Source organism: Protomyctophum bolini, assembly GCF_963924005.1.
Source record: "Protomyctophum bolini genome assembly, chromosome: 16".
Taxonomy (NCBI): domain Eukaryota; kingdom Metazoa; phylum Chordata; class Actinopteri; order Myctophiformes; family Myctophidae; genus Protomyctophum; species Protomyctophum bolini.
The window spans coordinates 37714543-37727510 of NC_137877.1; the positions used below are offsets into that span (position 1 = coordinate 37714543).

The 12968-nt window shown below is 43.8% G+C and overlaps 1 protein-coding gene across 1 annotated transcript in view; it reads right to left on the reverse strand.

The window, feature by feature from the left end:
- The window catches only part of sema5ba (sema domain, seven thrombospondin repeats (type 1 and type 1-like), transmembrane domain (TM) and short cytoplasmic domain, (semaphorin) 5Ba), a gene marked incomplete at its 3' end in the record, with an annotated part of 237128 nt that overhangs the window by 178426 nt on the left and 45734 nt on the right, over positions 1–12968 (reverse strand). Inside the window, 1 exon segment of the mRNA XM_080786023.1 lies at positions 6537–6620.

Consider the following 12968-nt stretch of genomic DNA (forward strand, 5'->3'; position numbering starts at 1 on the left):
TGGGGGAAACAACGTTACGGAGTAATGAAATCTCCCCACGGGCCCCTACTACTGCAGGGAATAAGGGAAAATAAAATGAAGAAGCCATCAATCGCAGAGGTAAAGCCTCCAAGTTGATTAGATGATAAATACTGGCAACGCGCCAGGGAACAAATGTTCTGCTCACTCGTGGTATTTACCGAGGTGCGCGTGTGTGTGCGGTGCGCGCGCGTGTGTGTGTGTGTGTGTGTGCAATACTTGGAGTGCCTTTATTATTTATGTTTCTCCGGGGAGTTTAAGGTTGCAGAGCGATGCGAGGACGTTGAGTATCAGCGCCGATGTCGACTGTACATTAAGCATGACCAATAAAACATTTTAGACGAGACCTTGAATCCTAGCAAAACATTTTACACGTTGTAAATCGTCTGGGAAACCGTTCTATATGGTGCAGCGACCTCTGTATTGGTTGAAAAAATCCTGACAAATGAAAGAAAGTGAGAGAAAAAGAAACCGGAGAAACAACAATACGATCCTACAACTGTTGAGAGCTCTAGTCACTCAATGGCGGGAGGAGGACAAAGGAGGCGTGGACTTAAACGGCAAAGGTTCCAGTCATCTCAGATGACCCCCATAACCACTGGAGCAGTAACCAATGCAGGGGCCACAAACGCTTTGCACCCCATAATTCTGTATTATGCTCCCTGAACAATGCCCCCTATAGGTATACAACAACAACACAGGAAAGGCTTTGTATACGTCTGCTTTCGACTTAGCTGTGCACTCGTCGTGTCTCACGGCTGAGAAATAGCAGATCTATACAAGAGCATAAGAGCAGAGTGTGGCTATTTTCTGTGCGCGACACGATATATGTGTGCAACCGAATGTTAACTCGAGTCTTTTCAGAAGGGAGTTCAACCACGCCTCTATATAGCCTATTATGGCAGGCCAGTCCGGTGCATCTCAGAGCATAGGACAGGTTTACAGGAGGAAAAGGAGACACTGGAGTAACTCAAGACAGTTTTAAGCCCTTATTTTATTAGCAGGGTGCAAGTAAAAAAAGCGACAACATTTCGATGTTTCGGTCACATCTTCGTCAGACGAAGATGTGACTGGAACATCGAAACGTTGTCGCTTTCTTTACTTGAACATAACTCAGTCTTTATCAACACATTAGGTGCTAATCACATTTATACTCGCCCTATACATTAATTACGCGGGCAACCATGACGAGTAAGCTGGTCCTTAAAGGACAACTTTAGTTTTAGGTTGTTATTAGAGAAAGTAAAAGATGAGGGTTAATTCTTTTTTCACTTTTTCACTCACGTTTTACTTTCTCTAATAACAACCTAAAACATGAACCTTGGTTGAAAAAGTTGTCCTTTAAGGCGTTTGATATAGCTATGAGAAAGCCCTGCTGTGTTTCATCTTTGGAATCGCTCCGGTTGCTATACGGACGCTTGCTATAAGGCCTCGTCCCAGCACTGCTTCCGTTTCTCCATAGCCGTTAGCTTCTGTAGTATAGCCGCTGCCTTTGCACGCTCCTTTCTCTGAAACTATACGCCGCTGTCCGTGGTTTTGAACAAATGGCCGATGTTCGGAGGTCATTTGTGATTATCCGGTGATCGCGATTGGAACATTGGCGTTTTCTTAGAGCAAGGATTGGCCTCATTTTATAGCATGCTAGCATTAACGCTAATAATTTAGCATCCAAGGTGGAACCCAAAACCGGACGTGCGTCATACCTAAACAGATTCTGATCCGGTGGCATGCACGAAGCACCATCCACTTTCGTCCGCCAGGTGGCACCCAATGTGTAAACCCATTCAGGACGTGAACCACGTTTGGTGGTCTACGAGCTTGTAGATCTGCCATTTAAAAAAAAATGTGGCACAAATCTTTGAATATATATATTCTTTCAGAGCGAACGTTTTTTACACATCTTTTTTGGGGTCCTTGACATGAAATAGTCTGAGAATCAGAAATCACGATTTAGAGAAGACATTTTGGTAGAATCAGATCTCAGGTCTGAATAGGGGGGTTAATCTACCCATTGTGCGTATAGAGAAAATAACCCAACGTCTCAGTGAACAGCATGCGGAAGTGGAACATTGAGCTACAGCCTCACAATGACTATATACCACAACGTTCACCCGCCCTCCATCAGGGGTCTCATCAATCAGATCCAAGAGCGTTTCATTACGAAACCCGAGTTCTTGCTCAAACTAAGCCGGATGCGGGGGGCTATATGGTGGCCGATGACATCTTCTTTCTCAGGCATGTCACATGAGGCATGGGCCAGCATCTGAGATGCGTTTTTTTTTTTTTTTTTGACTCATCTTAGCCCATTCTGGGCGGGAACCCCCTTTTGGTGTTTTTTAAAGCATTATGTCATACTTTAAGCTATTGAAAAATAGCAGATCTACAAGCTACGAGCTTGTATATATATTTTTTTAATCGGGAGAATTGCGGCACACATCTTTGAATATATAAATGTCCTTCTTGAGCAAAACGTTTTTAACTAAAATCTTTGCTTCTGGGGGTGGGGTCCCTGGAACAACATATGTTCAGATGGGGGGGTCACGGCGGCCATGAATTACATATAATTTTTGGGGTCCTTGACATGAAATATTGAGCACCACCGATACAGAAACATGAGGTATTTCAGAAAACTGTCAGAATTTAGAAGATTTTTTTTTCCCCCCGACGTCGGGCCTAAATGTGTTAGAAGAAGACCCTCTCCGCCCCCATCCCCCCCAGCCAGGCAGGCCAGTGTGTTGGTGTGGTGTGTGTGTGTGTGTGTGTGTGTGTGTGTGTGTGAATGCCTCCTGTGTGAGCCCGGCCAAGGATCTGCCAGTAGGCCCCTCTCCCTTTGTGCGCTGAATGGGCATAGCTCAGCCACGTTTTTAAAAGGCACCCTAATGTACCGTGGCAAGGACCACAAAGGCGGCGTGGTAATTTGCCAGGGATAATGACGCTTCCCTTAATTCGGCCCTAGGGGCCACGAAACCGCTTTAAAGAGAAGCCCCCTCACCCCCCCCCCCCCCCCACCATCCAGGGATGTGTCCCATGTCCTTGTTTTAAAAAAGGTCTCTCTCTCGCACGCACGCACGCACGCACCCACGCTCTCATTTGGGTTGAAAGGGTAGTGTTTTCTTCCGGATTTATTGTCATCCTCGAACCAAATATCAGCAAACAGCAGCGGCGCAGGAGCGAGATTGGAGAGAACATAAGGCCCCCCCCTGCTCTCCTTCAGGAGCAAACCCCGACCAATAAGGCAAACACAAGCAACAGCTCTCTTTAACCCATTCTGACCTGAGATCAGATTCATACGAGGTTTTCCACTGGACACACACTGGTCTGATTAACCCATTCTGACCTGAGATCAGATTCTAGAAATGTCAGTCGTTCTTCGATTTTTCAAAAATAGCAGACCTACAAGCTGTAGATCTGCTATTTTTCAATAGCTAAAGCATAACATGATGCTAAACACCAAAATGGGTTCCCGTTCAGAATGGGTTAAACACATTCTGGACGGTGTTGGGAACCCCTTTTGGTGTTTTTTTTAAAGCATTATGTTATACTTTAGCTATTGAAAAATAGCAGATCTACAAGCTACGAGCTTGTAGATCTGCTATTTTTTGAAAAATCGTAAAAAAAGGGGGCGCAAATCTTTGGATATAATATTCTTTCAGAGCGAACGTTTTGAACTCGAATCTTTGCTTCTATGCGGGGGAGGTCCCTGGAACAACATATTTTCACATGGGGAGGAGGACTATGTCATATATATTTGGGGGTCCTTGACATGAATATGTTTGAGAACCAACTGACCACTGAAACATGGGTTTTTTTTTCAGAAAACAGTCAGGATTTAGAAGACTTTTGTTTTTAAATTCCGGGCCTAAATGGGTTGAAATGAGCTGGCGAAGAAGAAGGGCCTGGCTGCACCCACCGACACTCCAACCACACATATTAGGGACGGACAGACGGATGGACGAGGGTGGGGGGGGACACACACATTTAGGCCACCGATTTGAATCGAGGCAAGTCTAAGTGAAAGAAGAGGTGGACCCGCTGCGGGAGGGAGGGGAGGGAGGGAGGGAGGGGAATAGAGCAACAGAATAGTATAATATAAGACAATGCCAGCCATGCAGGGCTATAGTCTGGCCTGCGGGGATAATATATAAAATATACACACACTGACATACAGTACATGCAATGAGGAGGGGGGGGGTATATTGGAACACAACTGTCCTGTGGCTTTCGTGATGAATTGAGCTTCTCTGTGGCTCTCTCTGGGGGAGTCTGTACGGCAGTTGTTAGGACTAAGCTAAGTGTGCATTTGTTCCGGGCTGTGTGCAGTGCATACCTTTGGTGATTTAAGTATTATGTTATGCTTTAGCTGTCGGAAAAAATAGCAGATCTACAAGCTCATAGCACTGTTGGCGCATAGTCTGCTATATTTTTGAAAAATTTGGAATATATATTCTTTCAGAGCGAACGTTTTTAACTCAAATCTTTGCTTCTGGGGGGGGTCCCTGGAACAACATATTTTGAGATGGGGGGTTGGAAGCCAATTACATATAATGTTGGGGGTCCTTGACATGAAAATGTTTGAGAACTGCACTGATATAGAAACTGTCAGAAAACTGTCAAGATTTAGAAGACATTTGTGGAATCGCCGTCAGGTCTAAATGGGTTAACACTTGGTGACATTTGTATTCATTTCGTTTTTCCGAGTGCATTTTAAAAGTTAACGCCGTACTACTTCCTTCCTTCCTTGCATAACAACGAAACACACTGAGGAAAGTATAGGATTTGCTCCAATTACAAAGCCCAACGTCACATATCCCATTCTGAACGGGAACCCATTTTGGTGTTGGCATCATGTTATGCTTTAGCTATTGAAAAATAGCAGATCTACAAGCTCATAGCGCGCCACCGAGTGGCGCGCTACGAGCTTGTAGGTCTGCTATTTTTGAAAAATCGAAGAACGACTGACATTTTTTAGAATCTGATCTCAGGTCAGAATGGTTTAATCAGACCAGTGTGTGTCCAGTGGAAAACCTCGTATGAATCTGATCTCAGGTCAGAATGGGATATATACTGCAGTGTGCATCTCGCAATCCATCCGCCATGCAGCTCATTATGGATCGTGTCTTGTGGGGTTGCATTGGAAACTTTTTAAAGGGTAGAACGTTACTAGAATCCAGCGAGGGGGGAAAAAAAGGGTAGTGATCTATTGATCTGCACAAGCTCAGTGACTCCTGTTTGTTATGAGGCGGAAGGCGATAATATAGCAGCAGGTGTATACTCGACATGACGACATCACAAACGATCTGAGCACACCGTTACACCACAGAGGACCCAATTAGGGAATGGGATGTTTCTGCACTGAGAGAGAGAGAGAGAGAGAGAGAGAGAGAGAGAGAGAGAGAGAGAGAGAGAGAGACAGACAGAGACAGAGAGAGAGACAGACAAAGTGAAACAGACAGAGAGAGACAGAGAGAGACAGACAGACAGAGAGACAGAGAGAGACAGAGAGAGACAGACAGAGAGAGACAGAGAGAGACAGAGAGAGACAGACAAAGTGAAACAGACAGAGAGAGACAGAGAGAGACAGACAGAGAGAGACAGAGACAGAGAGAGAGACAGACAAAGTGAAACAGACAGAGAGAGACAGAGAGAGACAGACAGAGAGAGACAGAGAGAGACAGAGACAGAGAGAGATACAGACAAAGTGAAACAGACAGAGAGAGCGCTACAGAGGGAAATAAACGCCTCCAATAGCAGCCTGTATGAAAGAATCCCCCCCCCCACACACACACACACACACACACACACACACACACACACACACACACACACACACACACACACACACACACACACACACACACACACACACACACACACACACACACACACACACACACACACACACACACACACACACACACACACACACACACTTCCTCCTCTTCCTCCTGTTTTTGTCCCTACTCACTCACTCCTCCTCGTCGTCGTCTCTGTTGCCACAATTGTGCTGCTTTTCAAATTCACTTCTACTCTCTCAGTCAGAATAAAAGGCTTCCTATACACATAAAAGGCTGCCTCACTTTTTACTACAGGGGCCACAGAGTGAAGGGAATAGATGGAGAGAGAGAGGGGGGTATTAACAGATGTATAGCCTATGTAGGACCAGCAGGATATTTGAAGAACGGTTTCAAAACAAACGAGAGAGAGGGGGGGGGGAAGTCCTGTGTTAAGCAGTGAAAAGAAGAGGAAAGTGTACTGTGGACGTTATGGAACTTCATCATAGTACCTCGTGTAGCAAAAGTATAGAAAAACGAGGCGGTGGAAACTTAAATCGAAAAGGATTTAAATTTTAAACACTTTCATCCTGAACCATGCATGGCGTCCTTATTTTGGGGTATTTTTTTTTTTAAATATACATTTTCCAAAATAGTGAAAATAAGACAATGGAAAAGCTCACATGATGGCAGTGGTTAAAACTTAGTTAGTGTATATGCAAAGGAAACGGGGAAGTGAGTACTCACCACCTAGTAGGCATCACTGGCCCAGCATCCCTCTGGTTGCAAGGACGGGCCTGACGACAACAACGCCTATCCCTTTACACACTGCTTCTGGAGAGAGAGAGAGAGAGAGAGAGAGAGAGAGAGAGAGAGAGTTTTCATTTAGTTTTAGTCACATTAGACACAAGAGTTTAGCCGACTAAATCTGCAGTTGATTCAGTCGACTGAAATGTATTGTGGTGGTGCCGTCGATGCCGTCGTAATGACTGTTTTTACACTCGCTGAAAACAGCCGATCTACAAGCTCACAACGCGCCGCGCTGCGACGCGTTGTGAGCTTGTAGATCAGCTATTTTCACCGTGCTATTTTCACCACGACTTATACTGGATCGTCCACTAGTCCCTTCCTAACATTTTTGTCTAGTTTTTATTTGTTGACGAAAGTTTAGTTTATGTCAGTGGAAAAAGGTATAGTCGACGGACGTTTTTCGTCATAGTTTGACGAAATCAACACTGCGAGAGAGAGAGAGAGAGAGAGAGAGAGAGAGAGAGAGAGAGACAGAGATAGAGAGTAGAGAGAGAGGGGGGAGGGGAGAGTCTTTCACTGTGTTGTTGGTTTTCTCAGCATAAGTGGTCTCTGTGTGTGTGTGTGTGTGTGTGTGTGTGTGTGTGGACTGTGGAGTGCCACAAAAGAGCTGCTCTCGTAAACAAACCGCCAAACTTCCCAATGGCGAGTGCAGGAGGGCGGCGCAGGAATGGCCTACAGTGGTGGAGAAAGTAAACCACAATTTTTCGGGCAAATTTTCCCTTTCTTATACAATTCCACTAATATTTCACCTGTTTTTATATAGTATACGTTGACTATACTTTTGATGCAGTGTAGTGGTTTTTGTCTTGTCTTTCTTTCTTTCTTTGAGGTATTAAAAATGTCTTGAAAGTCATTAAATAAAATGGTCACTTCACTGCCATCAGGGGACCCCCACTGGCCTATATATAGCTATAGCCTCGGTCCCAGGCTTACTCATCTGTGAAGAGAAAAGCCTGCATGGTCACTCACAACCTCAAGGCAGAGACGCTATATCGGCGGAAGTGTCGGTCCGGAACATCTGTCATTTCCATCCGGATACGATATTTTTTTCCCGACCAATCACAACACGTGTTTCATTCGCAGAGTTCCAAAACCTTTTCATGTCAAGGAGCCCCAAATTGACACCGATGAGCCGGCGGACCCCCCATTTGAAAAAGATATGGACCGTCCATAACAGATGATCGTTACGGCTCCAGCAGTGATTCTCAACCCGTTTAATTTCAAGGACCCCCAGTTTGACGTGCATATTAGTCTACAGACCCCCTGTTTAATGGCATTTCTATCTCTGGGATCCCCAATTTATATTGTAAAATCAATGTTAATGTAACTCTGAGAGTGTACAAATGGAACCATTCCAATCCATTTGGTTCCATTTGTATACACTCTCAGAGTTACAGACCCATAAGGGTCCATTTGGTTCCAAACTATCATTTAGCTGGGGACCTCCCTGGAACTCCCTCAAGGAACCACTGTTGTAAATGTAAAGCATCAACGTAATTTCCTTACGCCAAAAACCTGTAACTTCCGCTCCCAAAACAAATGATAACAACAACAACAACAGCGTATAAGTCTTGCCCATGCAGCGTGAGTATATAGACGAGTAGCGACACGCTTTGATCTCACCGCAAAGCGGGTGCCTATTGGGCTATAGTTCCAAACGTTGCTCCTATGGCTGGAACTATCCCATTGAGATAGAATGGGCACTTCCGCATTCCATCGTTATACAATGGGAGACAGTCAACGCTATAGTGTCGACACTCTCTTACTATTATTAGTCTGCGTGATATAAAGCAAGACTCCATGGAGCTGGGGAGGAGGAAGACAGAGAGAGAGAGAGAGAGGAGGTAACAGTCGAACCCCCCCACCACTAAAACTCCACTACATCAAACAGCCTGGGGGACTTTATACTCACCCCTATACAAAACCACACACTGCATCAAGTCTCACATGTCAGCACCCCCTATAGCTATTTGAATTAACTGTACCTTCTATTTCGTGCACCACAACAGAAGGAAAACCAAACAAACAAGAGGCTTAAATGTTTTCAAATTGAATTGGTGAATGTGGATATAAATCAAATGAATGTATATAGGTACCTCAGCTGTGCGGCTAAATCAAACGTGGACGGCGCTAATATGCGTACGAGAGCACTTTGGGTTGCAGGCCGGCCCTTGTTTGATCTCGATACACACGAGCAAATTGGAACAAATAGCCCCGCTCGCGGTTTCTACGGCAACCTCAAAGTGGTTCGCACTATATGCATCCCTCCCACGGCGTGAATTGCCGTGATATTTCAGTCATTTCCTTTTTTTCCCCCCTCTCCACCACACACACACACACAGGGACACAACTGCCCTTTCCAGACCACGAATGCAACATTTACTGCACGGTGAAAGAATATGCAAATGCCACTCCTTTCCATGTCACATGCCGGAAAGGCAGCATTCAGGGGAATAGCTTTTTTTCCCCCGAAGTCTCCTGAACTTGAACGCAGCATTTTGCGTTGAACACATTTGGTTTGTCGTATATACACCGCATCTCCAGTAGATAAAAGAGTTCTGGGTTGCGCCCCGCAAAATATCCGATCTACAAGCTCTCAGCGCGTCGCAGCGTTATATCTCAGCAGTTGAGATAACAGACCGATGCCTATATAATCAAACCCTCGGAGTGCACCTGCCGTGTCCCCGCTTGATGTACTGCAGTTTCCAACAAACAACACACAATGTCATTTTACAGCTAAACCAAAAACTGCTCTCAAAAAATGTTTTTGAAAACATTTGAGGCAGAAATAGACGAAGCAGTATACCCAAAAATGGATTCTATTTGAATTGTTTTTTTTCCCGACAGTGCTGCAGCTGGGCAGAAGCATGGCCAGCGCGACACTAATGGAATACTTTCATTACCAAGCAGGGAAATATCTTGTTTTGTTGTGTTTTGGGTCAATTTATTCATTTATGTATTAAGTAGCCATGTAATAAATATCTTGTTTTGTTGTGTTTTGGGTCAATTTATTCATTTATGTATTAAGTAGCCATGTAATAAGTGGGATAATATCTGCCTATAGGTGGTCATTGTCGGGATATAATTCACCTTCAGGGTGATTAACCACCTCCGTTAAACCACCCCGTCTGTGAATTATGACCACCTGGGCATGAATAGCCTATAGCCTATACTAAACAACTGCAGATGTTCATTGGCTATGCCTGCTTTACTTAGGCGATAAAACAACTCGACAATGTTTTGCACCAACAGCCACTCGGCGTCTGCCATGCATGCATATCAGTTGGATACAGTACTGTACTGTGTATACAGTATACTAAATATAGCCCAAAGTGAGAGAGAGAAAAAGACAGAGTGCCACTGCGGGGATTCTCTGCTAAAGAGGCTGGGAGACAAACACAGGTAGAGACGATGGCAGTAAAAAGGATTCTCCATGGAGCTGAACAGCTCATTTACACTCGAGCAGCAGGACAACAGAAAGCATCTCATCATAAGCCCTATAGCTGCTGCTGTCACTATACACGTGGGATGTTCATACTATATCCCATTCTGACCTGAGATCAGATTCTAAACGCACAGAAGAATGGTGGTTCTTTAACGCATTTTGACCTGAGATCAGATTCTAGAAATGTCTTAAATCCTGACAGTTTAAAAAAAATAGCAGACCTATATACAAGCTTGTAGATCTGCTATTTGTGGGCTCGCCACAGCGAGCACACACTAGTTATTGCCAGCCTATATTTACTTACTTATTTATTTATTCCACCCGTTTTTTTGCCACCCTACTACTTCCACATACTTTATGCTAGAAATTTAGTTCAAACTTCAAACTGTTCAGCTCTTTGCAGTGATGTGTGCTTGTATTTTTATTTTTACAAAGTTTTATACTTTTTATACTTTTTAACTTTTAAACTTTTTTTAACATCCTTTATAATGAGAGTCGATGGAAGAAAGGTCCCATTTTTCACAGTTAACTTTTTTGAGCTCTTATTACTCCATCATACTTTCACTTTGAAACTTCATTCAAACTTTATAATGTTCATCTATCTTTGAACTTTCATTGGTGAAAAAGTTGTTTTGAAAAAGTTTATACTTTTTAAAATATTTAACTTTATTCATAGTTTTTCCCTCCCATTGACAATGTATGGGATTTATCTCTAAATCAAGCTCACTTTTGCAGCCTCATTACTCTGGCATACTTTGTCGTAGAAACGTGATTTAAACTTTAGAACGCTCACACGACTCTGGACTTTTTCGTGGTTCAAACCGTATTCGAATACGTTAAACGGTTTTTCCGAAATCGCAGTTCAATCGCAGGCCGTTTCGTGTAATTAGTGCCATTTTAGAGTGCGGGCCTTCTTTGACTAGAGTGTGGAGACTGAAATTCTTTCCTTGAAAATTTACCAAACAAATTGTCGTCCCGGCCAAAGTATTCATTTTACACGCATGTTCTTTTGTCATTTTGTAGCCACACATGTCCTCTTTCACACAATGTGACCACCAAAGCACAGAGACATACAGAATGTGAACTACGGCCTTTTAAGTGACACAAAAACAGTCAATCTGCTCATTGACCTCCATTGTATCATTCTTACGAGGAAATTATCGCGCTGACAATTCTTAACTCGCTCTTATAACCACATTTTCAATCGTACCAACACCACAATCGCACATGGTGTACCTCAATATCTCAGGCCACTCAAAGCGAAAAAAATATTTGCATTCGACTTTTACTTTTTGCGATAGAGCAATTTGTTCGGGCATAGTTTCCTCCATCCAGGACCATTGAAATCTCCCAGTCATAGTGCTGGCAAGTAGTAGAACTCTTTTTACTTCCACAGCTGAGACATATAAGGGCTTAATTACAGGGCTTGACATTAAAGTTACAAGATCTCAATGAGTTGCTCTGCGATACCTTGTGAGCTTGTAGGTCTGCTATTTGTGCAATTAGGCTAGACACATGCAAGTGAAGTGCACGTGAAGTGCACGCACGCACGCACGCACGCACGCACGCACACACAATTCAATTCAATTTCAATTCAAAGGGCTTTATTGGCACGAGAAAACATACGTTTACATTGCCAAAGCAGAAAGAACAATACAACAATACAGCAATACAATCAAAACAAAAATTATGTACTTTGAAGGTCAGAATCTTCAATAGATCAACTTCTGTGTACCAAGATAACTCGATGCAGGTATAGTGCAGGAATATACACAATTATTAGTCTTTAGGGTGGTTGTGTTCCATTTGATATCCTTCTCCTATCACAGCAACTCACAAATCTTGCTGCTGTGTTTGCACATTGTTGTACTTCGCCCAGCAGATATGGGAGTTTTTTGTCATTGGTCATGTTTTCAAAATCTCCGTGTGTGGTTGTAATCTGTGGGAAGTATGTGTCTCTGATGTCTTGGTACAATGGGCAGATGGTTAGGAAGTGTAGCTCGGTTTCCACTTCGTTTAGTGTGCAGTGGGTGCATAGTCTGTCTTCTCTCGGGATACAGGTCTGCCTATGACGGCCTTTCTCGATCGCGAGACTGTGCTCACTGAGTCTGTACCTAGTTAAGATTTTTCTTTGTTTTGGGTCGGTCACGGTGCTCAGGTATTCTGCCACTGTGTATTCTCTGTTTAGGGCCAGATAGCATTCTAGTTTACTCTGCTTTTGTGTTGCTTCTTTCCAATGTGTCAGATAGTTTTCCCTTTGCTGTTTTATAATTTGGTTTAGTCCAATGGGTTTTCTATCTCGTGGCTCTGTTTGTGTTTGTGCCCGGAGTTCCAGGGCCAGCTGGCTGAGGGGGCATCTCTCTAGAGTTTCACTGTGTGTGAGTGCCTTGTTATGGAGTGCATCTAGGTCACTTTCTTTTAGGTGGTTGTAGAACTTAAGTGCTCTCTTTTTTATTTTGATTATGAGTGGGTATCGTCCTAATTCTGCCCTGCATGCATTATTTGGTGTTTTTCGCTGGGTACGGAGAATGGATTTGCAGAATTCTGTGTGTAGGGTCTCGGTTTGGTGTTTATCCCATTTTTCCAGGTCATGGTTTGCTAATGGTCCCCAGATCTCGCAACCATAGAGGGAAATTGGTTCTATCACCGAGTCCAGTATTTTAAGCCAGGTTTTAATTGGGATGTCTATTTTGATGTTTCTTTTGATGGCATAGAATGCCCTTCTTGCCTTGTCTCTCAGGTCCTTTACAGCTTGGTTGTAGTTCCCTGTGCTGCTGATGTTTAGGCCAAGGTAGGTATAGTATAGACACACACCCTGTCTTCGCACGCACACACACACACACCCTGTCTTCCTATTGGCTGGCCTTTACACAGCTCTTGCACACGCACGCACACACACACACCCTGTCTTTGCACGCACGCAC